The sequence below is a fragment of the Myotis nattereri genome, assembly GCF_964212035.1.
Source record: "Myotis nattereri genome assembly, chromosome: 9".
NCBI classification, from domain to species: domain Eukaryota; kingdom Metazoa; phylum Chordata; class Mammalia; order Chiroptera; family Vespertilionidae; genus Myotis; species Myotis nattereri.
Genome location: NC_138084.1, coordinates 34,087,394 through 34,112,223, shown reverse-complemented (window position 1 = coordinate 34,112,223; position 24,830 = coordinate 34,087,394). Strand labels below are relative to the sequence as shown.

The 24,830-nt window shown below is 47.5% G+C and overlaps 1 protein-coding gene across 5 annotated transcripts in view; it reads left to right on the top strand.

Moving 5' to 3' along the window:
• BMAL1 (basic helix-loop-helix ARNT like 1) overlaps nt 1-24,830 on the top strand; it is a 107,726-nt gene that overhangs the window by 45,951 nt on the left and 36,945 nt on the right. For 3 of the 5 annotated variants that reach the window (XM_081098889.1, XM_081098887.1, XM_081098885.1), the window contains exon 3: nt 22,296-22,420. The gene's annotated coding sequence lies outside the window, so the exon portion shown is untranslated. Of the gene's footprint in view, nt 1-17,490; nt 17,535-22,295; nt 22,421-24,830 lie in introns of all 5 variants that reach the window. The other 2 variants (XM_081098888.1, XM_081098886.1) reach the window with 1 other exon arrangement.

Below are 24,830 nucleotides of genomic sequence, written 5' to 3'. Positions count from 1 at the left end.
AGAGAAGAGTAGACTTACACTCACTGCCCTCAAGGAGCTCTCAGGGAGCAAAGGTACAAATAGATTGTGGTGAGACTTGGGCTTGTGACATCATCAGGGCATGCAACAGGGTGCCGTGGGGAAAGAGAGGACTAAGTGGCTCTGTTCTGTGGAATCGGGAGGGGTCTCATAGACAAGAGGTGACTTTTGAGCAAGTCTTAAGAGAGGAGTAGGAGAGAGAGACCAAATGATTGTCAATCCATTGACAAATACCATTTAGTCATTTGTAATCTACCCTCTGCTTTCTCTGTCACTTAGGACAAAGCATGGCATACTGTAGACCCCCAACAAATATATTTGAAAGAGAAAAGAAAAACCAAACCCTTTTCAATTAGAAACCCAAGGAGACTTGTCTTTTCATAATTAAGACACCATTTCACTAAGGATTCAAGATCCATTGAGAAAATGTACCGTATCTTAAAACAAGAAAAAAAAATTCTTCTTATAATAAAAAAAGAGAGAGAGAGAGAGGAGTAGGAGTCTACGCTGCAAAAGTCCAGGCAGACATTCCAGGCAGTAGGAACCACAGGGCTGAGTGAGAGCCCTGGAGGAGGTGACACCTGGGTACGTGCCTGGAACTGGGGCCAAGAGATGAGGACCTGAGTGCCACATCCCTGTGGTCATCCTTAAGCTGACAAGTCCAGACCTTTCTCCCGAGCCCGCAGCTTACATACCATTGCCCACTCAACATCCACACTTTGATGTTTAAAGGGTGTCTCAGACTCCCCATATTATGTGGCACCACCACTTACCTGGTTACCCAGGCCCAGACTATAAGCATCATTCTTGATCCTGCTCATTCCTTCAGTCCTCACATTATCTCTTCATGATTCTTGATAGTTGTTCCATGAGAGTATGTCTTAAAAACCACCATACCTCCCTACCCTCATCCAGATGACCCCATCTGTTTCTACTCTGGCCTCGCTGCTTCAGTCATCACTCAATCAGGCAGAGTGACCTTTTAAAAAGTAGATAAGATCATATCACTTCCCTGCTCAGAACTCGTCAGTCATTTCCTAGAATCCTTGGAATAGAATCTGAACTCCTCGCTATGGCCTGCCAGCCCCTCCTACTTCTCTGGTCTCATCTCTTAGCATTCTCCACTTTGCTCACTCCATTCCAGCCACTGTGTTTCTTGACTCAGGGCCTTTGCACTTGCTGTTCTCTGTCTGGGCCACTTTTCCCTGGCTCACTTTTCCTCCATTTTGGTCTCTGTTCAAGTGGTCTTTCACCTATTGTAGGGAGCTGATATAGGGTTAAGCCTCGGACTGACCTGTTGGCAATGTCACAAACAATTCCCAGCTTAGAGGGCACAGTCCTCTTAGCATAATTAGGCTTGACCTTATGAGGCTCCCTAGATCTTATCTGGGAAGCTAATGGGCTGAGGAAGTGCAGGAAGTATAACCATGGTCAAAACAAGTGAAACTCACAAGAACTGTGTAACTAATGGAAACCACTACCTTGTTTACCTCTCACTATAAAATAAAGGCTCAGCTTGCCTTGGGATCTCTCTCTCTGTGGCCTCAACCAGGCACAGGGAAGATCCACGGAGACTAAGGAAAGCTAGAGAGTTTTGAACGCTGTCTCCGTGTAAAACATTCTTTGCCGACTCCGTCCACACCTTTGGGAACCCTTGGACCCGCTGGGGCTGGACCCCAGCAACCTATCTAAACAAGCACTGTCTTACCCCATCCCTTACCCCATCACTCTGCCTTCATACCCTGTTTTATTTTTCTTCATTAGCACTCTCCTTTACCTGACTTAATATTATATGTTTGTCTTACTCCACTAGAATATAAAGCTGTGAGGATGGGATCTTGTCTTACCTGTCTCATTTACCACTCTTTCTCCAGGGCCTAAAGCCGGCACACAGTAGGGGATCATCATACACTAGATGGGTGAATGCAAAAATGAATGAGTTTATGCAATTTAAGACTTCAGTGTTTATCCCGTGGGCAGTGCGAATCTAGTAGACATCTTTCAGGAGGTGAGTGACGTGGTCAGCACTTTTATTTTAGAAAGCCAGCTGGTGGCCATGCGGGGGCTGAACTAGAGGGGGAGGCAGCAAAACTAGTTAGAGGCAGTTAAAATGGTCCAGGGAATTGCTCCTGAGCCCTGTGTAGAGCTGTGGAGATGGAGAAGAGGGGACCCATGACAGAATGTGAAACGTTTTGAATATCTTTGGTTCCTATTGGGAGAACTTGGTGGAGTGATTCCTTTCTAAGAAAAGCAGGAGGGGACTAGCTTATCTGGGGAGAGGCTGGCAACACTCCATGATGAGTTTCTCCCCAGGCAGACGTCGGCCCCAGGAAGCACATCCTGAGCAGTGCTGCTGGCCTCTGAGGAGTGACTGCTGCTCCATAGAAGCCCCCTCTTCGATCTTCTCTAAGAGTGTAGTCAAGGTGGTGGTGTCAGTGAGCCTGACTCCTTCCTGCAGACGGTCCCTTGATCTTACACACTGCAGGTCACACTGAGTCATTGTGGTGGGTGCATTTCTCCGTAATAACTTCAAAGGACACTTGCTCTAACAAAAGCTCCTTTTTTTTTTTTTTTAAGAATACCTAGGTTTTGCCCCTGTTTCAGGCTCGTTTACTGATAACTTGAGTTCAACATGTCCCTTACCCCTAACATGCACAGGACCTATCATGCTCTGTCGGGTATCAGGGAGTCAGACAATGGGCACCATTCCCGGCCCAGGCGTGCAGTCTGGTACCGCCTCTTGAGAACTTTCTTCTTGAGCTTGAGTTATCTCTTCTTCCAAAAGTTCCCAGTCCTCTCCAAAGATTTTTTAATGGAAAGTCTTTCATCTTCGAGTAAGCACATTCTTGCCCATCTTGTTGAGGTGTCCCCCTCTCTGTCCCTCTCCAGGAGTATACTACCCCAGACATTGGTTCAGTGTGCCCAGTCCTGTTTGCTGCACCCTGTGAAAGGAAATGCCATACCATCTGTATAGCCAGATGCTACCGCCCACATCTCCCTCTCTCTTCCAAAGGTCCAGATGTCGTCCAAACGACATTAATAGCTACACTGTCGAGCTTCCCGTGTGCCAGGTGTCATGTTAAGCACTTTACATGAATTCTATCTAACCCTCATGACCCTGCAGGGGTGAGTTTCATTATCCTTTTAGCAGATGAGGAAGCTGAGGCCGCACACTATAGTGGAGCTCAGTAGTTAAGAACGTGGGCTTGGAGTCAAACAAACCTGGGTTTGATTCCCAACTAGCTGTGGACCTTGGCTATGCCACTTAATCCTTTTAGCCTTCTTTTCTCAGATCTAGAAAATGGAGATAATATAGAGAGGGTTCATAGGGTTGCTGTGAAAATTAAATGAAATAACATATTGTTTTATAAATACATAAGTACTTGTTTGCTGTATGCTACATAGGTCATCATAGATGCTGTCATCTTCATCATTGTCTTCCCCATCCAAGGCCAATGGCTAGTATGTAGGGGGAGCCAGAGTTTGAACATAACCCTGCCTCACTCCAGAGCCCTGTCTTTTCTTCTTCCCACACTGCTGCTCCCAAGTGCATCTGGCCTGTTGACTTTCTGGTCCCGCAGTTTGCTCTCTTGCTCTTTCCGGTTGTGCCGTTTGCTCCTATCTGGGCAGTGGGGTCAGGCTAAGGCTCAGCAGTTCCTTGGTCCCTTCCCGCCAGTGCCCTCTTCTCAGTCACTGACCGAGCTCTCCCCTATGGCGGGGCTGTTCAGGCAAGAGTTCGGACACTTTTCCCTGATTGTCGATGTCTCCTTGCCTGCTGTGAAAGCCAGCGGGGCTTCCTATATAGTTGTTTTTGTCAGTAGGATTGTCCAAAGAAAGCAGGAGCAGCAGCAGAATGAGCTGGTGGGCGTCCCTGTCTTTTGGGGTCTCAGATCACTTTGTAAATCTGAAGAAATGTATGAAGCCTCTCTCCAAAAATATACAACTCACAAGCCCAACATTTTTCATGAGAGATTTCCCCCAAAGGCCACCTACGGATTGCAGTTGAGAAATTCAGATCCAGAGAGAGAGCTTATGTGCTCTTTTGTCATCCCACTGCTCCTCGCTCATAACCAGGAAGGGTTTTCTGTTTCTATAGGGTATTTTATTCAAAGGTTGTTAGGCCATCCTGGTAGCATTTGGAAAGACCTGTTTTACTGATACTATTTGCTGTTTTTGTTTCTTTCCCATATTTGAGATGTTATTCAGACACTAGAACTGGCCTGGCCATTTTGCTGAGATGAACCTGCTGATTTGCACATACATTCCAGCATAGCTTGCATCTAGCAGACAGACAGGAGAGGTGGTTGTGGTTTTTTGCCCCAAATATCAGACTAATAAAAATGTCATTGTAATACCTAGATCATAAAGGTGCATATGCTGAGCTTCAGAAGGGCTTAGCATTTCAAATTGAGATAAATGTAAATTTCTACTTTCCAATTTAAAAATTTTTGAAATTTTAATACTAAGAAATATGCTTTCTTTCCTTTTTTTTTAAAAAAAAAAAATTTCAGTTTTTAAAGTATGGGTGAAAGCAGATTCCTGGGAGAAGGCAAATTCCAAGTACCTTCACTCCCCTGTCTTCTAACTTGCTTGTAGGCCTCTCTCCGGAATCTTTCCAGCAAACCATGGAATAAGCCCGCTGTTTCCAACAGCGACAGGAATGTGGGTGTCACTGCTGATGTGTTCTCCCCTCCCAGCCTGGCCTTTGGGGTTCCACTGAAATACAGGAATGAACCCTTTATAAAGGAGCTCCAGAGTCCTTCCCTCTGCTCCAGCTGTAGTCCCTGCCTCTGAAGGTGGATGTGACACTGGGATTTGGGGCGTAGAAACTAAATCCCTCATGTATGAGATCATTTGATATAAAGCTCTTTCTGAATTGTAGGTTTTCCTCTAAAGTTTTTCTTTTTTGCTTTTCCTAAATTATAAAAGCAACAGATGCTCACTTCAAAGTCAGGATTAGAACTCTTCACGCCTGGCTTGGAATTCTTGCTCCATCAACTCATTAGATGTGTGGGGCTGGGAAAAACACGCACCCTCTCTGGGCTTTGATATTCTCGTTACACAGGAGAGAGAAGGATTTCACCTCATAACACTGCTGTGAGGATTGAGGGGGTTTGGGACATAGAATGCTCCTCCTGAGGTTTGACATGGATTTGTGTACTCAGTGAATATTTATTGAGCACCTACTAAGAGCCAGTCACTGGCCTAGTTGCTCTGGAAACACTGGAGAACAAGATAGAAGAGGGTCTCTGCTCTCATGATGCTCATATGCTAATCAGAGACACAAAGAAACAAGGTCGTTTCAGAAATTAACAAATCAGAACCCACGGGTGGGGTGTGAGTCATAGGAATGGCCACTTTAGATTGGACACCAGAGGAGCCTCTCTGAGGAGGCTCCATACTTTGTGGCCCCTGGGTTCCAAGTTTTCCAGGACACTCCTTCTTTGAACAATTCTGCCCTATAAGTATAGGTGCCAGTGTTGAGTTTGGAAAATCTAACCACAGAGAATATATCAGTTCTCTTTTGGGTGGTTCTTGTTTACGAATTGGCTCCCCATTCAGACTTTGAGCTCCTAGGGCCGGGAATCATGTTGGGGCCTTTAGAGGAAGGCCTCGGGTTCACACCCTCCCCGAGCACTCCCCCAGTTGAGCTGACACTGAATGAAGGCTTCTGGGTTGGAAGGGGGCTCGTTCATCTCTAGCCAGGGCCCATTTTGTTCCGGGTCCTGCCTTGAGCATCCTGGTATCTAAGGAGCTGGAAACGATTTCTCTCTCAGTGCGACTCTGGCACACCGCAGTCTCCTGCTTCTCTTTGTGCAGTTTTTTAAGGGCTCACTGAAAGCGGGGCTGCCCAACCTGTATTGGCATCTGAGCCACAAAGCAGTCAGCTAGACACCAATGCCAACCGCACTGCCCCTTGTGGGGTATAGTATGGATTTTTAAACGACCATTTTCGCCTGCTGCTAAATCGGACCAAACCAATTAGTGAGGGAAGCCATTGAGCAGAAGGGCAGCTGCCTCTGACTCACTTGTCATGCCATCGCTGACCTACTTTTGTTTGACCTTGATTTGCTCGGGGCAATTAAAAACACTGTTGTGAGTGCACCTCTGCCATCTGGTTTAAGCTCAATGTGTGACAGCCCAGGATCCTCACACACGTGACCCAGGCATATGGATGGATGGATGGACAGTTAGTTTTCACTTACCTCTGAATTATAATTTGATCACGAGGAAAGGGCTCAATTTCAAGAACATGGAACAATTATTTGAGACTAGATACAATGCCAAAGCAGCAGGCCAGCAGGCCTCAGTTCCTCGCTACAGGGCAGCTTAATCAGGAAATGGCCTAGATGGCTGCCTTTCAAGTAGGTCCTTGCAGTAGCTTGGCAACTGGCACAGGGTCATAATTGGAAGAATTTGGCTCTGAGTGTCTGTGGGTGTTTACAGTGCATTATAGGGCAGGGCTTCTTTTATTTATAGAATATTGTGAGCAACAAGCAGCAGAAGGCTGAAAAGCCACTAAATCTCAATTTATTTTTAACAAATTCCATTTTCCCCCTCTTCCCAGAAGGAGAACTGAGTTATTAAAAAACAGTAAAAAATACATCATCGCAGAGCATGCCATATCTAATTATGGGGTTGCCAGCCTCAGCCTGCAGCCACACATTTCAGGGGCTCTGTAAATCAACCATCCATTCACTCTGTGAACTTATATGACTCCTATTCTTCATTTATATGTAGAGTGAAATTATTGGCAAGTGAGTGATCAGGAAAAGTTCTACACTGTCTAAATTAGGAGATGGAAGATATAAATATAGAATAGTGTACTTATGTTCCTAAAGGGAGATAAAATCATTCTTCATTGTCCATTATACTTAGCTATACAAGCACACATTCCGTAGCGCTAAATATCCACTCCAGGCTTGTTCACTGATGACAATGGCGGCTCCGTGCCACTCAAAGGAGCTATATTGTGATATCTCACTGAGCCCAGCCCTGAGTGATTATTATCCATGTAGTCATGAAAAGACATGAATCCAGCGCTTTTGGCCTGTGTTCTCATAGTGCGTTAGAGCTGGATGAGACTTCAGAGGCCCTCTCGATCAAGTAAGTCTTACTATCCATGGGGAAGCTGAGCTCAGAGAAGAGCGACTTGCCCAGGGCCCCACAGTGAGTCATGGCAGAGCTGGGGCTGGGGCCGCAGTCTCTGGCTTTTCTCTGATGGTGCTCTGCTGTGCTGAACTCAGAGCCAGTCAGTTGAACAGGTCAGGTTACTGTCCTTCAGGGTTCACAGTCTCAGGCATCAAGACAGTGGAATGATGACTATTTGTATACGCAGACAGAGTTATATGTGTACAACAAACAGTTAGTTGAGTAGGGGAAATGATGAGGATGCGGAATTTTGGCATCTGAGTATTAGGATGCCAAGGCAAAGGTAAACTCAGTTGCTCTCTGACCCACTTGGAAAAAGCATGCTGTGCAGCTTTGATGGAGAAAGGTGCAGCCCCTTTGCTGGGTGCTGGGGAGGGAAAGCACGGTGCCAGTGAAGGTAAATATGGCAGTTTGGGAGGAGCCCTGAAAGTGGATCATTGAGGACATGTCTCAGGAATACCAAAGGGTCCGGGGCACAGTCCAGGGACAGGTGAGTTCAGTGGAATGCTCTGCCCTGTGCTGGACAGCATGCGGGTGGCACTAGGGCTGCCGTTTCCAGTCCTCTGGCTCCAGATAGAAGAGTAATCACTGTCTGACCCTCAGCATCCTTCCTCATGCAGCCCTCTGGCAGCGGGGATCAATGACACGGGAACTGGGACCTGTCTCTCTCTTGTCTGATGTCCTGGGTATTAGTTCTCTTTCTGAGGTTGGGAGGGGGCAGAGGGAGCGAGAACAACCTTTATGAGGAAGGATGGATTGTGAAAGCTACTGGAAAACTCAACTCTGGGCAATGCTGGAGGCCAGTGGTTTAGGAGGATGTGAGGGGGTGACCTGGGTCTAAATTAAGGCTGTCACAGTCAGCATAGAGAGGAGCCAGTGGGAGAGGGGAGATTTCAGGGGAGGAAGAAGTGGTGGGAATTAGCTACAGGCAGACAGCCAACGGGAGGGTAAAGGATGGTGACGTGCTGGGACATGGACCTGCTGTAAATGAGGTTGGTGGCGGGGAGGGAGGAATCGGGTCCCCCAGACCCAGCAGCTCAGGAGCCCGAGTGACTGAAGCCGGAGCCTTTAAATTATTGAGCACATTTCCTCTGAGAAGAGATGGTCTGTCTTCCTGCCCATTGAGTTCCTAGCCACCTGGACAGTGGTTAAATATGTTGCCAGGTCTTTCCAGGTGGCAAAGAATGAAATCAGTACATAGAATGTCCTCAGTGTCATCTGCATACATTTTTTTTTCTTAATCTTTTGATACCTCCAGCCACTTACCTGCTCTTGACTTCTCAGGGTTGAAAATATATACATTAGCAGTTTCCCAATACTTCGAAAATGGCTGATGAGCTTTTTCCTTTGATAATTTTATATTTTTCTTGTATTTGTATTATAGTTTTGATACAGTCTAGTGATATTTTTGTTAATAAAATAGTTTCTAGTTTTAAAAACATTTTTTATTTTTAGTCAATAAAGGTAATAATATTTCATGATGGAGGATGTCTCCTGGGTGTCCCACCTCTGCATCAACTTTCAAGGAGTCGACTTCCCCCTTTGCTCCTGTTTCCTGCCCCTGGTCATTTCCGAGGCCCTTGTCTTTCACTGTATGCGGCTGGGCCCGAGAGACCCAGTACTCAGGTCCAGGTCAGTGGGTTGTGTCAGTAAAAGGTTTGGTGGTAAGAAGACTGAAACCTTTTCCTGAGAGGAGGTTGGGAAGTTGCCCGTGAGCTGAAATGACCCCCAGTCTTCCTGTCTCAGCCCCGGCTGGTGGAGTTGGCCGACCCGACCACTTCATATTGTGTGTCCCTTGAGTAATTGATGCTGTCTTCAAATTCTCCAAAGTTCGAAAATGTTGGTGGTTTGTTGCCACGGCCCTGCCATGTCACACTTTCTCTGAATTACTTTGCCAGGCACCCAGCAGGTGTCCACATTTGGTTCCCTGGCCCACTGCTGGTCACAGCCACTGTCTCTGCCACTACCATTCAGTGCAAGTCCTGAAGGTTGTGTATGTTAAGACTGGTCCAAAGTCCATCCTCCTTCCTTCAGGCTAATCAGCCACACCCTGGCTATCACACTTATTTGCCCGTTATCAGAGTGATAGAATGGTCCAGGGGGAAGGAGCATCAGGGGTCATGTCCTCTGGTCACCCTCCTGTCGGGAAAATCCCATCTGTACTGCTCATGACAGACACGTCCCTCACCCTGCAGGCCCCCATGCACCAGGCATCCTGTTCCCCCTTAGGGGCATGTCTGCCTGCTGGAAAATCCTTCTTTATTCTAGTTCAAATCTGCCTCGTGGCACTGTTTCCTCATTGACCTAGTTCTGCCCTTTGTAGCAACACAGAACAAAAGTCTGTAGGCGTGGCGTGACTCATTCTACTTTCCAAGTTTGGAAGTCTGCTCATGGGTCCCCTTCCCTTCCCCTTCCCTCTCCCTCTTTATCTCCCTCCACAGGGTATATGTTCTCCAGTACCTTCAGCTATTCTTTATGTGGCATGCAGTCAATATTAATATTAGTGATGGGCGACATTAATTGAGTGCTTACCATGTGCCAGGCACTGTTCTAAACACTTTATAGGAATTGTCTTATCTACTGTATGAGGTGGATGACGTCAGTATCCTTATTTACCAACGAGGAAACTGAGTAGTAGAGGACACACAGGTAAGTGGCAGAGCATAGATGGATCCAGGCGGTCTGGCTCCAGCGCCTGTGCTCTTGGCTGTGGGGTTGTATCTCACAGCCTTAGCTCTACAAGTAAGCCCATGGTGCATTCGACTGGGCTGGCCCAACTGACTTATTTTGCAAGAAATCATTTGACAGGAGCCTGAGTTGAACCATTTTCCTATGATCCTCCACAGAATTTGTTTTGACAGAACAAATTGTGGGGCAGAGGCCTTTGCACTGTCACCAACAGATGGGTTCATCCTAGCCCTGCCAGGCCCTGCAGGGAGGGTTTAGATCAAGGTGACAAATACAGGTTATCAGTATTTATTTTCCTGACGTGCATACATCAGGAAGTGCTTTTAAAGGTACAGAAGAGGAAGGTGGTTGGGGCCGGTCTGACCTGGGCTTGAGTGTTGGCCCTGCCCCTCGCCAGCTGTGTAACTAAGTACCAGTCACTCGTGGTCTCAATTTCCTCTTCTGTAAGGTGGAAATAACACTATCTTTTCATAGGGATGTTTTGAGGGTTAAATGAGCAGAGGCCGGTGTGCCATGAAGCTGCAGTAACCATTGTGGGCTGTTCCCCACACCTGATACCTCAAGGTTTGATGACCAAGCCCTTGTTCACTGTCCGGCCCTTTCTGCTTTGGTGGCACAGGCCCAGCCCTTCTGCTGCCTGCCATCCTGTGGAGCGTGGAGGGGACTGTGGAGGCCTGGGCCTTCCGGGGCAGGAACAGTCCCTGCAGTCACATTGGTTGTCCTGTCCTGACCTCTGGCAGCTCAAGCCAGCTCTCCCAGGAGTCTAGGGAAAGATGAGCCATGACTTCATCCAGAGCTGGCTTCCTGTGCTCAAGCCTCTGCGCTTCTTGGTCAGAGCACTGACCACAGGTTGGCTGAGCCAAGAGGGTCAAGAAGCTGGGGTTGAACCATCTTTCTCTTTGTCGGTTGCTTTTCAGATAGCATGCATCCCAGTTACTGTTTCCTGAGTGAGGGACCTGATTCCAGACCTGTGGTCCCAGAGACCTAGAGGGAGAGCTGCTGGCAGCAATAGAAGAAGGACTGGATAGAATCCAGTTATATCATTACCAAAAGTGGGACCCTGAGCAGTAACCTTATTTCCCCAAAATGTAGTGTCTCTATCTGAAAATTGGGGATGGTAGTAGAACTAATACCTAAGGTTGATAGGAGCATTAGATAAGATCCTGTATGGGCATAAGAAAAGGTACCTAGCACACTGTCTAGCAATTCATAATCATAAATATTAGAACACCATTTTTCTCCACTATCCACTCTTTCTGCTTTTCTAGTCCTGACTGCTGTTGATTTTCTATATGGCTTTGTGTAAATATCTTAACCTCTCTTTGTCCTTTCTCTTTTGGTAGTAAAGAAAGTTGAGCCACACTAGGGGTTCTAAATGAGTACATAGTGCCCCCTCTAGGAAATCTGGGGAATGTGTGGGGTGATTGGCTGTCACAATGGTGACAGGGCTTTCACTGGGGTGAGGGGGACACCAGGGATGCTAGTCGTGACATGTGGGGGGGTGGGTGGGGGGAGAGGGAAAGGATTGTCCTACATGAATTCTTCAAGTTCACTGGGCATTTATGTAGATGTAATCCTGTATAATAAAAGGCTAATTTGCAAATAGACCGAATAGCGGAACAACCAAACAACCGAACAACCAGTCACTATGACGTGCGCTGACCACCAGGGGGCACGTGTGGAACATGGCAGGCATTGACAGCCGGCTGTAGAGCCCGGAACATGGCAGGCATTGGCTGCGGTGGGATGGTGGAGCAGGTGAGCTGGGGTGCCAGACCAGGTGGGGCACCGGTTGTGTCATTGGCGCGAGCCTCTGGTGGTTACTGAAAATTATTTGCTCCTGTGCACAGCAGTCCCGCCTGGCGCTTGTACCTGCTGCCGGCGTCGGCTTCACTCATACCCACTGCCTGTGCTGGAACTACCACTCTCACCCACTGCCAGTGCCTGGTGCTGGCCCCAATCGCTTGGCACTGCCATTGGCTTCTCGACCTCCTCCTGCTCCTGAGGGGCTATCTGGGCCAGCAGCCGCTTCTCACACCCACTGCTGGTGCCGGCCCTGCTCGCACCTGCTGCTGGTGCCCAGTATCGGTCCCAATTGCTCAGTGCCATCAGTGGGTGTGAGCAGCAGCTGCTGGCCCTGATAGCCCCTGAGGGCTTCTCCACACTCCCCCGTTCCCCCCGCTCCTGAGGGGCAATCGGGGCAGCAGCCATCGCACCCACTGATGGCGCTGGCCCCAATCGCTCCGCGCAGTCAGTGGGTGTGAGCGGTGGCACTGGGAGCAGGCTACCAGCAGACAGGGGATGGGGGGGCCCAGTGGGAGGGGCTGGGCAGGGGCCTGGAGGATGGGCCAAGACCCACCCCTGTGCCCACTGCAGCCTCATGGCCCATGGTTCCTTTCAAGGTGCACGAATTCATGTACTGGGCCCCTAGTGTTGTTTATAATTTTCTGAGCCTGGAATCGGACTCTATTTTCACACATGAACACAAATAATTTTAATATACAGTAAGTCCTCACTTAACATCATTGATAGCTTCTTGGAAACTGCGACTCTAAGCAAAACAATGTATGACAAAACTGATTTTGCCATAGGCTGTGACAGAAATAAGAGTTAAGTTCCTAAAGCAGATTTCTGGTCACAAAACATCACCAAGATTTTAAATAAAGGCCCAAAACACTTCTAATATTAAACATTGAAATAAATGTGAGCTGTACATACATTTAAGAAATATTAGTAAAAACAAGTAAGATAATTATTTTCCAGCCTGCTTGTTCCAGTTCAGGGTCACCGGTGGCTAGAGCCTATCCCCGAAGCTCAGGGCACAAAGCAGGACCCAGCCCTGGACAAGACGCCCTTCCACCCACACTCACGCAGACTGGGACACTGTAGACACGCCAATTCATCTGACGTGCACATCTTTGGGATGTGGGAGGAAACCCGAGTACCAGGGAAAATTCATGCAGACATGGGAGACCGTGCACACTCCATGCAGACAGCAAACCTAGCCAGAAGTCAGTTTTGTTTTTCTCATCAACATTGTAACAAAATGACATTGAATAAAATGACATTATCCAAGGACATACCGTATATGGAATTTTCAAGGAACACAACCACCATTTTTTTATATGAGGTTTACTTTTTTTAAGTATTACATATGTCTCCTTTTTCCCCCATTGACCTCTCCCCAGCCACTCTCCCCCCCCCCCACCATATGTCCTTTCACCTGTAGTGTATGTGTCCGTTGGTTATGTTTATATGCATACATACAAGTCCTTTGGTTGATCTCTTACCCCCCACAGCTCTCCCCTGCCTTCCCTCTGAGGTTTGAGAGGTTTACTTTTTGTTATAAATAGGTATAAGCGTCTTTCATTATCTTCTAGGGTTGTCATGCACAACATTGCTTATTGACATATGTATTATCGTATTCTAACTAACATTTTCTTTCTTCTTTGTATTACAGTTAAGTTATTATGTTTGATTGTTTTTGAAATTATAAGTGTTGGTAGGTTATATTATTTACAAATTTCATATCAAGAGAGTAAAAGGAATGTTAAAAATATATGTATTGGATCTTTGAAAGTATAAGAAAGGGAGTATGTGTGTGTGTTTGTAATAGCTTATAAATTAGGTGGAGAAACCTTAGTAGAGATTTGAAATGAAAAGAAGTGTTTTTATTTCTCTTAGATTTGTGATGGAAATCAGAATTCTTACCTGCACCCATTCTCAGAGAAATAAGGTGTTTTGATGTTTCTCCTCTTTTTGAAAATACATATCTTAAAGAGTCTGAAACAGTTTTTATTATCATCTGTTTTTTCACCCCTCCCACCTGTACATATATTTTTAATGTTCATGTTTAGGTTTTAGAGAAAGGAAAACCAGCCAGGCTCCCTGCTCTTTACCAAGTTTGTTTTGGTGCTTTGTGGCCTCTGCCTGCACAAACTTTATGAATTCCCTCTTCATATTCTTGACTTATGTTTCTACTGAGGTATTTGTCTTTTTATTGATTGATAGGAGGTTTATTTTTTATTTTAATTAATTTAATTCAGAAAGAATAATATCCTTTCACCTGCTCTGGAGTCCAACAGACCTGGGCCTGAATCCTGGCTTTCTCACCCGGGAGCTGAGGAATTCCAGGCCGGTTGCTTGGCCTCTTTGAGAATGAGTTACTCCTTCTTGGACAACAAAATGAAACAACAATGACTGGCACAAAGTAAAATCCTAATGTGTAGTTTCTGCTGCTACTGTTTTTGCCTTGTTATTTTTATTGTGATTCCTGCAACGAATATTCTCTCAAAAAAATATCTGAAGCTCTGACGCCCATGCTTTCTCAGATCCTTAGACATGGAACACTTGCTGTAATCAAAGCTCAGGAAAACGAAACTGAAATCACCGAAACATTTTTCTTATGCCTCCTGTAGGAAAGAGGCAGATGAAAGAAAACAAGCTGATTTTGTTTCAGTTAAGGAGGAACTGGCAGGGTTATTCCTGGGGTCAGGGCACACTCAGATGAACATCTTAGGCCTGGGGCCTAGCTGGACAGTCTCGAGACTGGTCACAAGATCAAATCGTCTTTTTCAAGCTGTGCTTGCCCGGGCAGGCAAGTGGGCAATGCATGTCAGAAAGTAATTCAGAGTCGAAACAGAAAAGATCACCTGGTTAACTGTGAGTTTACCAGTTAAACACCTGCCATTCCCCCAGAGTTTTGGTTGGTTGGTGTCCTTGTTACCAGTTTTGGCATTTTTGCAGTGTAGGTGGGAGGTGGATGGGCACAAGCCTGTCCTGCCCTCTTTCTCCTACTTGGGACAGAGCTTTTGCTTTTGCTTTTCTTTGCTGAGTCACTGAAGCAGCAAAGCCTGTGTGGAGTCCCAGCTGTGGAGATGGCACATCTAGGTTCAGTCCCTCTTCCCCACCTCCCAGCTGAGTGATCTTGGACAAGTTGCTGCACCTCTCTGAGCCTCAGTGCCATCTCCTACAGGATGTTGATAACAATGCCTTCTCCAAAAGGTCATTGTGAGGGCCAAATGGGCTGTGTGAGGGCCAGCACCACCCTTGGCACATTTGGAGCTCAGTAAATGGGAGGTAGTGTCCGCTCCAGAAAGGTGGGTGCAGGGGCACTGCAGCCGTGTGGTCTGTGATGCAGCCTAGATATCCACAGGCTCCTCTCACTTGAGCCATTTCCCCAAACCAATGGCTCCTGTCCCTGCTGGGTGGACTCCTCCAGCTGTCACGCAGGGTGCACTGCCTGGCAAGTCCACTCAAGCTGTCTTTTCTCCCCCGTCTGCCGGCCCCTTGCTGTTCACAGACTGGCTGTCGCCCCTCACATCAGAAAAATACTGTCAGGAAATCCCGTTGGCTGTTCCTTCAGAGTATACTAAGAATCAACAACTTCTCATCACTCCCCCCCATGGCCACTCAGCCTGGACTCCTCTTATACCTCATTGCTGTCAATCAGCACAGCCTGCCTGAAAATATACTACCTAGTATTCGACCGCTTCTCACCACCTCCACTCCTAAGACCACAGCTCAGCTGTAGCATCTTTGCCCAGGCTATGCTAATCGTGTCCTTACTGCTCTTCCTGTGCTACCTTTACTGTTCCACCATATACACACACACCTGCAAACCACCATGCAACATAAACATACAGGCCCCCACACATGCACATGGTCCCTCCTCCCCTGGTCATACAAGGTCCCCACTTAAGAAGCCTTCCTCCCCACAGCCTCTTCTCAGCACTCAAGCCAGATTTAAAACCCAAGCTGGGCATGGGTTGGTTGGGTGTTGTCCTGTGCACAGAAAGTTCGCAGGTTTGATTCCTGGTCATGGCACATGCTCTGGTTGGGGAGTGTGCAGGAAGCAGCCGGTCGATGTTTCTCTCTTCCCCCCTCTCCCTTCCTCTCTCTCTCAAAAGCAATAAAAATTTAAAGAAGAAAAACCCAAGCAGGATCAGTGCTGATCCTCTAACACTGTTGGCTCACCACAGCCCTTTGATGGGCTCTTCTCTCCGGAACGCTCCTTCCTTGACCCCTCACCTCTTCATGTTTAGTCGACTTTCCTCTCCAGTGTGCGTCCTGCCCTGTCTGACTTTCCTCCCAACACTTGCCACTTCCCAGCATTATTTACTTATTTATCTTTGCTCGCCCTCCTCATCAGAATGTGTGAGCACGGGGATCTGTCTCCCCCACTCCACACCCCCAGCACTGCCATGGAGAACAGTGCCTGGCACTTGGATGCCCTCAAAATATTTGTTGAAAGATTAATGAATGCTTGTAGGCAAGCCCACTAACAGTGTCTTCTTTATTACAAAATTGTCTTGAATGTAAGTTTGCTACATACAATTTGTGGTGGTAATTTAGAAAATACCTGGCATGTGTGGGTGCCCAATAAGTTGTGTTGGATGGATTGCTTTAGGGTGTTGGGGTCATCGTAGTCATCTGAGGCCTTCTTACCTCTTAGCCAAAACCTATGTGGGTGGGACATAGGAGGATGCCCAGCTCCCAGTGCCCCCAGTACCTCTTAACCAGGGGTCACTGTTTCACCCCAAAGCCCCGGGTGCATTTCTGTAGGGAAATCATGGTCCTTTGCTTTCAGCATCTCATCTCCCTGGGCAACTCCATAATTCTGTTATTATCATCCACTGACTTAACATTCTCATCCTGTTTCCAGCTTTCTGTAAGAGGGGCTATGTCTTTTTAGTTTTATTGACCATAAAATGAAGAGATTGGATTTTTAAAATACCACTTATCCTCTGGCTGGGTGGCTCAGTTGGTTGGAGCATAGTCCTATATACCAAGAGGTTGTAGGTTCAATTTCCAGTCAGGGCACATAACTAAGTTGCAGGTTCCCTGTTCGGGGCACATACAGGAAGCACCCCACTCAAGTTTCTCTCTCACATTGATGTTTCTCTCCCTTCCTTACTCTGTAAAATCACTGAAAACATATACTCAGGTGAGGATTAAAAAATAATAATTTAAAAAATAAATATTGAGTTCCTTCAGTCTGTGAGGAAACTGCAGCTCCCAGAGGTCATGGAACTGGCCCAGGACACAGGGCTAGTAAGTGGTGGAGCTGGGACTTGAACTCAGGCTTCTGGCTCCAGAGGCTCTGTACTGACCACTCCCACCTGCCCCTCACTGGGGGAGAATCCCAGCCCTTCCTCTGCTGCTTGTGGAGGTGGCAGGGAGGGCACAGGCCTGGCTGGCAGGCTCTGAATAAGTGCCTGCAGTGTGGCCTCGCCCGCCAGGCTCTGCCGCTGTGCACCCCTTGCCCCCGCACCCCTGCCGGCCGTCCACAGGGCCCTCCCTGCGCCACAGTTGGCCTCACTCTGCGATGATGCAGGGTACAGGCCACTCCATATAAGATCCCCCGGCATCCCTTTTCTCCACTGCCTAATGTTCTCCCCATTTTCTGTCCTCTCAACCTTCCCCATCTCAGAAAGGCCTCTCTCTCTGTCTCTGAGTCTCCGCCCTCCTTGGGCCCACCCCCTGTGCCTGTCCCAGCTGCCCCAGCTGCAGCCCAACCAGAAGCACAGAGAGCCTTTGGTGCCACCCCCTCTTCACTGGGCTCTCCCTCACCCAGCACCTTTCCCTTTCCCACCAAGTGACAGTGGTGCTCACTCCTTTTGTTTCATTTAGAACAAGATGCAGATGTTTCCCAGAACTTGCTTCAACTTCAGGCAGTAAGTTTTTTGATGAAAAGAGTGTTCTTCCCCTGAGTTTTTAGGACCAGGCTCTCTTCCCTTACTCTGTAGCATTTTTAAAAAGAAGAAAGGAAGTCAGGAGCGAAGGCTATACATGCCCACAACTAGGAGATAAGGCACACCTTCCTCAAAACACTTGACTGCCACCTACTGGAGATGTGTCATAATGGCTCCACAAATCTCTGCCACTGAAAGGCAAAGGCACATCCTGGAGTCAGGTGCTGCTCACACAGCTGTGAGCATGGCCCTGCCTGTTGCAGGGGTCTTGCCATCATGTCTTTACTTAAACACTGTCTCTCCAGCCAGATAGAAGGAATCTTGAACATAAGAACTGCTGCTTCCTCTCTGTGTCCCCAGTGCCCTGGCTTCCACTGGAGGCTAGAGAAATGCTTGTCGAATAATCCTGGTGCAAACCTCTAGGCCAAGCATGTCAAACTCAAAGGCTAACACAGACCAAATAAGTGAGTCATGTGACCCGAAGCCCTTGAGTTTGACATGCTTGCTCTAGGGCTGGTACCTAGTCTCACTGGGTGAATGTTCTCTAAATCTATCTGTGGAAAAGGCAACCAAACTCCCCACAGGCTGGCAGAGTAAGAAGGGTCCGGGGGACTTGCAGAGGGGACAGGGCCCCTTCAGCTCAAAGGCCACCACCATCTGAACAGACCTGAGCAAGTCCACGTTCATCCCCTCAGTAACCCTGGGGTCTGGGATGCTGTGAGGAAGTAGGTTAATTAGCACATAGCTACCAGGCAAGGTAATCAAAGATGTTGATTTCACTCTCGCCCATTTTTCCCTAAGCTGTGCCCATTTATTGCTCCAGTGACATCCTGGGGCTTCACAAAGTGGTCTTAACAGAACTCTATTCAGTGAGAGGGCAGGGCAGGCTTTCCCTGGGGTCCCATTTTTAAAGGGGGAAGACCTGTGTTCTTTCTCGAAGCATGTTTCCCCAGAGCCGTTCTGCACAGCATTGCTCAGGTCCCATGGAGACCCTCCCTGGCAGATACGCCTCCTGGCTCATCCTGTTCCAGTGGGCTAGCTGATACACGCCCCAGCCTGGCAGAGGACCCAGGGGTCGCTCTCTGTCCTCTTCGCCAGGAAGCCCAGAGAAGGCTTATGTGCTCGGTTTTCTGGACCAGGATTGCTCCCTCTTAGCATTTCCCCTCATTCTGTCCCCAAGAGTGCTTGGTTGGGGGTCTCGTCGTTACGGTTGCAGGGGTGGTTTTGGAGGCAGCACTAGCAGCAGGGTGGTGGTTAGAACCAAAGCCAGACACACCTCAGCTCAGTCCTCATTAGCCAGCTGTGCCATCTGAAGATGACTTGGACCCTTCAATCTGTAGCCTCTTCCCTGGAATATTTGTTAATAATCACAGTTAATGGGCAGGTTATCGTGAAGATGGAACTAGATAGTTCCCTTTGGCTGTTCCCTTTGGTTCCTCCCATGTCAGCTGGGTCTGTGGCTCCAGGATCTTGCTCTGTATTTCCTTCCTCCTGCCTGTGTCGGGCAGCTTAGGAGGAGTGATACAGCAATAAGAACCAGATGACCAACCATCCTGGTTCATCTGGGACAGAGGGGTTTCCTGGGATGCAGGACTTTTAGTGCTAAAATGGGGAGGTCCCAGGCAAACAGAAGACTTGGTCACCCTAGTAATAGCCAACCTCAGCATCTCAATGGCTTAACAGTAGCAAAGCTGATCTCTTCCTCATGTTTTTGTCCATCCAGAACATGAGCTAGTCAGAAAACCACTGGTCTTGGCACAAAGAAACATGTGCCAAAGGTTCTGTTCCAAACTGGCGGCTGTCCTGTCCATCTTATCTTCAGTCAAGTCCAGTCACAAGGCCGGGCCTGATACCCAGGCGGCCTGCAGACGCTCCCCACAGGGCGGGCAGCTGATAGTTAGAACGTTAATAGAGCCTGTAGGTGCCCTTTCTCTCCTTGCAGCATTCTGGGGTGCTGGGGCAGGGGGCGGGAGCAGAGAGACCCCTGCTGTGTGACTGGTGGTCTTGCATATGGCCATCTTCCTGTATACAGTCTGTGTGGGTTTCTTAAGGGGCACTGGGCCTTTCCCACTCTGCTCAGAGGAGCATCTGTGTCTCCCTCTGGAGTGGTTGATACCCTCATCCTTCTCAGCTGCAGGCTTCTCTGCAGGAGCGCCTGAGCTGTGACCCCTCCTTCCAGCCTCCTGACTTCCTTGTGGAGCCTTTGAGAGTCTCCTCCCTGTGCTCTGAGGAGCTCAAGGCACTGCGGTGGGACAGAGGGTGCTGAGTTCCTCCCAGGCACACTGCACAAGTCCCTTTGTGCCTCACTTTTTCTGGCTGGCCAGTGAGCCTCCCCTACCTCTGGGTTCTCTAACTCAGAAGCGGGCACACATGTGGCCCTGACTCCCGGGCAGGCTCTCCCCAAAGCATTCTTGCCATGTGCCACTTGGTTGGCAGCATCAGAGCTGGCCCTGCCCCCCTAGCAAGGGCCCCGCTCACAGTACCTCTGTCCACTGGAGCCCCCTCCCTGGAGTCAAGACTCTTTTCAAAGTAGGTAGCACAGAAAGAGAGCGTGGTCTTTCTTTTGTTGTATCGTTTATTGTCTTACATCTAAGAATACTTTCTCAGAGAGAAGACACTTTTCCAAAAATAATTGTTAAGTATCACAGCTGATTTAGTTTCCTTACTTTGTCCAAACATATAAGAAAGGCCAAAAGGCCTTTGTTTTGCAAAATATAGTGCCAAAATCCATGTTACCATTTGTTATTTCTATAAAGTAAATTTGAGTATTGGAAACATTTATCAAAATAAGAAATTTCACATGGCTTTTGGTACCTAGAACCTTCATCTAAGTTTCGGGGGTGGGGAGTGAGGGGTGGTACTGGGAGACACCTAACAATAAGATCACAGTGGGGCGGGGAGCAGAGGTAGATGGAGGCCACAGGGTGTGTCAGGAAGGGTAGGAGCGACATTGGAGAGCGAACAGGAGGTGACGCCTGAGGGCACTGGGAAGGGAAGCAGGAGCTCACCAGGTGATGGAGTGGCTAAAGGGAGCCACACCTGCAGGACACTGTGGGCACAGCTGAGTCTGGGAACTTAAGTATCTCAGTGGCCTCGAGCTTTTGGCAGCCGATGAGGAGGGTTGGGCTGGAGGGCGAGCAAGCCATGGTGGAGGCCTGGCGTTTCCTGGAGTTCGAGGTTTTATCTGGAAGGCATGGAGCAGAGCAGAAGCTGCTGAAGTATTTTGAGCAGGGGGTGTCCTGTCTCTGGCCACAGTGAGGAGGGGGCTGAGAGGAAAGCAGCCTGGTTGGAGGCAACCAGGGGGCGAGGGAAGTGGCTGAACCCATCCAGCGGAGGGCTCACTGGGGGTTGTGGAGTGTGGGAAGGAGGGAAAGGATGCCCAGGGTGGGTCTTGGGATACTCATTTGAGGGGTGGGAGGATAGTGTGTGACCTGGCGGGGAATGGGACTTAGATGGAGTCCCACGGTGAGCCTTGCCTCCAGCAGCACTTCCTGGGGACTTTGCGTCCATTTCCTGCTGCTGTGTCACCTGAGGCTCAGGAACTAGAAGTCCAGCGCTCCGGTCAGGTTGTTTGCACATGGGGTTCTCAGGCAGACGGTGAAGGTTTCTGAGTCAGACTGCAAAGGGGCATAAATTAAGAGGACAAATCAGTTCTATTCCTGGATATTCATCTGAAGGCCTCTGTAATGATCAAGACAAAGATAGATAGTCCACAGATGGCAGGAATTAGCCAGTGGAATGTGTAACGCCGGAACTCTTGCTTCAGCGAGGTCAGTAAAGCCCCACCTAAAACCAAAGTTTTGCCATCTCAGGGCAGAACGGGGCAGGAGGCAGAGGGTGGCTGCACCTCTCGTCTTCCTTTCCAGCCACCTCCTCCCAGATGCAGGGAACACAGGGCAGAGAGGAGACCCCTCTGTCCTGCCAGGAGGAGCTGGGCAGGGCAGTGCCCACGTTGTTCACATGAGCAGGTGCCTTTTCCCAGTGGATTTCTCCCTTAGCTTTGTGTGTGCACAGACGTGCTTGAGGTTCACGGACATTTTCTTAAACCTTCTGGGAGCAAGCTAAAATGCTTAAAGTACTGGCTCTGCTCCCATTTTGTGTTGGCTCAGTGTTTTCTCAAGACTTGTTTCCCCTTGTTCCTTGTCTGCGTTTAGGTAACTGACTTCACCTGGGGGGGTTGAGTGACAACATTAGCAGTGAGGGTGGCCCCTGGCTCCCCTCCACCCCAGCTGTGTGAACTTGCCTCGTTCCTTCACCTCTCTGTCCCAGCCTTCTCCTCAGTAAAATGAAGAAAACAATAGTATCTGCCTCATAGCATTATCCTTCAGGTTTAAGTGAGTTAATCTATACAATGCAATAAGAACAGGGCTCAATGCAAAGTACTCAATTACTGCTTGAGTGTTATTATTGCTTGGCCCAGTATGAGAAGTGAAAAATATAATTATCTTTCTTAAGGCCATGTCCCAAAACCCATGTTTAGTAATTTAAAAGCCATTGTTTTTAACAGAAAACATCTGCTAACATATTTCTTGTTAAACTAAACCACCAACACGTGACCCCCTCAGGTGTCTGTAGTTAGTCTAACAGGCCGCTGGAGGAGGGCTTGTGCGCAGCCCAGTTACTCCCTGTAACGAGGAGCTCTGAGCTGGCTCCCCCATCTCCCTTACCTAATATGAGATTTTAAAACGTATTTACCCCAGACTGACCTATCTGCGTTTTCTTTTCCGGTGGGCCCCGCTGCAGGTTTCTGAGAGAAGTTGACTGCCTGAAAGGAAACTGCAAAACATGAAAATCGCCCTGAGGTGACCAAGTCCAGTGGCTCCTTTCTCCCCCACGGTGGATCGGAGGTTGAAGAACTCTAACTTCAGGTAATAAGTCGTCATATTTCCTACCGTCCCCCTCACCCACTGGCTTATTGGAAGCTTCCATGGTAGTTCTTCCTTCAGGAAGTGGTGAAACTTCAAATATTCTGCCTCATGCAAAGAGAGGTGGGCTGGAGGTGGCACTCATGCCCAACACACAGCCCGAAGGGCCACCACCAGGACCCTGACGGCAGGGCTCTGTTCTCATTCCCGACCCACTTCTCTTAATGTCAGTAATAATGTAACAGTGATTAAATGATTATAAAATGCTTCTCAAAGAATAAATCAGAATATACAGGAAATGAATAGAATGAGGGAAAGGATTTATTCTACCAGGTAGTAAAATGTATTATCAGACCACAATAATAAATAGTGTAGTACTAGAATGGAAATAACTAGATCGGAGGAACAGATTAAAAAGTCCAGAGATAGGCAATGAGTCAGTAAAGATGGCATTTCAAATGACTGGCAACAGGATGTGTAGATTAGTAATTGGTGTTGGGATGGTTATCTATCCATTGAAGGGAAATAAGGTTGGGAATTTCGTAGTGTACCAGAAATCATTTCCAAGTGGATTGAAGAACTAAATAAAGTAAAATTGTAAAAAATATTGGCAAAGAGAATATCCTTATGATTTGGGGGGTAAGAAAAGGCTTTTTTTAAAATGTCATTTTTATTATATAAATACCATAAAGTTGAAAGGCAAAAAGGGGGGTAAGTATTTATAACATCTATGATGAACAAAGAATATATTTCTAATATACAAATAAATTCATTCAACATCCATTTATTGAGTGCTTCCTGTGGTCCAGGTACTAAGGATGCAAGCAGTAAACCACACAAAATCCCTGCTTTTCTCATGTTTATAGTCTAATGGAGAAGAAATAAAGTTGATTACTGTGGGCCAAATTTTGATAAGGGCTATAGAAAAAAATAAAGCAGGGTAGGGGTGGTTAAGGAGGATTGGCAGGGAGTTGTATTACATGGATATTCAAGGAAGCATCATTGATAAAGTGATATTTGAGTAGAAATGTAAAGGTAAAAATGGAGAAGTGGCTGAATTTTGGATTTTTTTTCTTTTTTTTTTTTTAACATTGAGCTAATAGGATTTGTGATGGATTGGGTGCAGGCTGTGAAAGAAAGAGAGGAGTCAGAATGACTTCCAGGTTTGGGGGCTGAGGAACCAGAAGGATTGAAATACTGCTTACTGACATCGGCATGACTGAAAGGCTTGGCTTGGGGAGAGCCAGGGTTTTGGTTGTGGATGTTTTAGTTCGAGGATGTTATTGTACATTCAGAGGGAGATGGTTATACAAGCTTGGAATTCAGAGAGAGGTCTGGGCTGGATATGTTAATTTGGGAGTTGTCCTAGCATAGCTAGTATTTGAAGCAATGAAACTAAACAGATCTCCTAGGGAAGGAGTATAGACAGAGGGGGAGGTGCAAGGACACCATGGGACCCTCATTTAGAGGGGAGGGAGATGAGGAAGAACTAGCTAAAGAGACCAAAACGGGATGGTCACTGACGTAGAAGGAAAATTGTGAGAAAGTGACATCTCTGAAACCAGGAGACGATGAGGAGGGAGAAGTCAGAACTATCAGATGTCACTGTTGGGTCAAATAGGGAGCAAATGGAACACGGGCCATTGGACTTAGCAGTGAGGAGGTCACTCATGACAGTGGAGGCTGTCTTATTGGAATGATGGGAACAAAAGCCTGATTGGGGTTGGTTTATAGAGTAGGAGGAAAGGAATTGGAAACAGGAATGGGGCAGTAACTGGAGGGGAATGAAGTTCAGAGGTTTCTTCTCCTCCAGTATAGAACTGTTGCAGTACAGAACTGAGGAGGTGGACTGTAAGCTTTTCTCCCATCATGCCCAGGTGAACATGGTCTGGAGGCCTGTAGATACTGAGAACAACTTATTGGAAAATGAGCCATGAGTAGACACAAAGGAAAACAGAGAGATGCCTCTAACATAGGAGCACCATCTGTAGTCATTTAAAAATACAAGTAGCCAAAACCGGTTTGGCTCAGTGGATAGAGCGTTGGCCTGCAGACTGAAAGGTCCCAGGTTCGATTCCGGTCAAGGGCATGTACCTTGGTTGCGGGCATATCCCCAGTAGGAGATGTGCAGGAGGCAGCTGATCAGTGTTTCTCTCTCATTGATGTTCCTATCTCTCTCGCTTCCTCTCTGTAAAAAATCAATAAAATATTTAAAAAATTTAAAATAAAAAAATAAATACAAGTAAACACAATGAGGTCTGTACTTACCTTCAGATTGACAGGAGCTCTTGTTGAGGATATAAATTACTGGAGTTCTCCGGAGCACAGTGTTTCAGTGTGTACCAAGCGTACAGTGTGTGTCCCCTTTTGCTCTGTCAGTCCTACTTTCCAAAATTTATGCTAAGAGATGGTA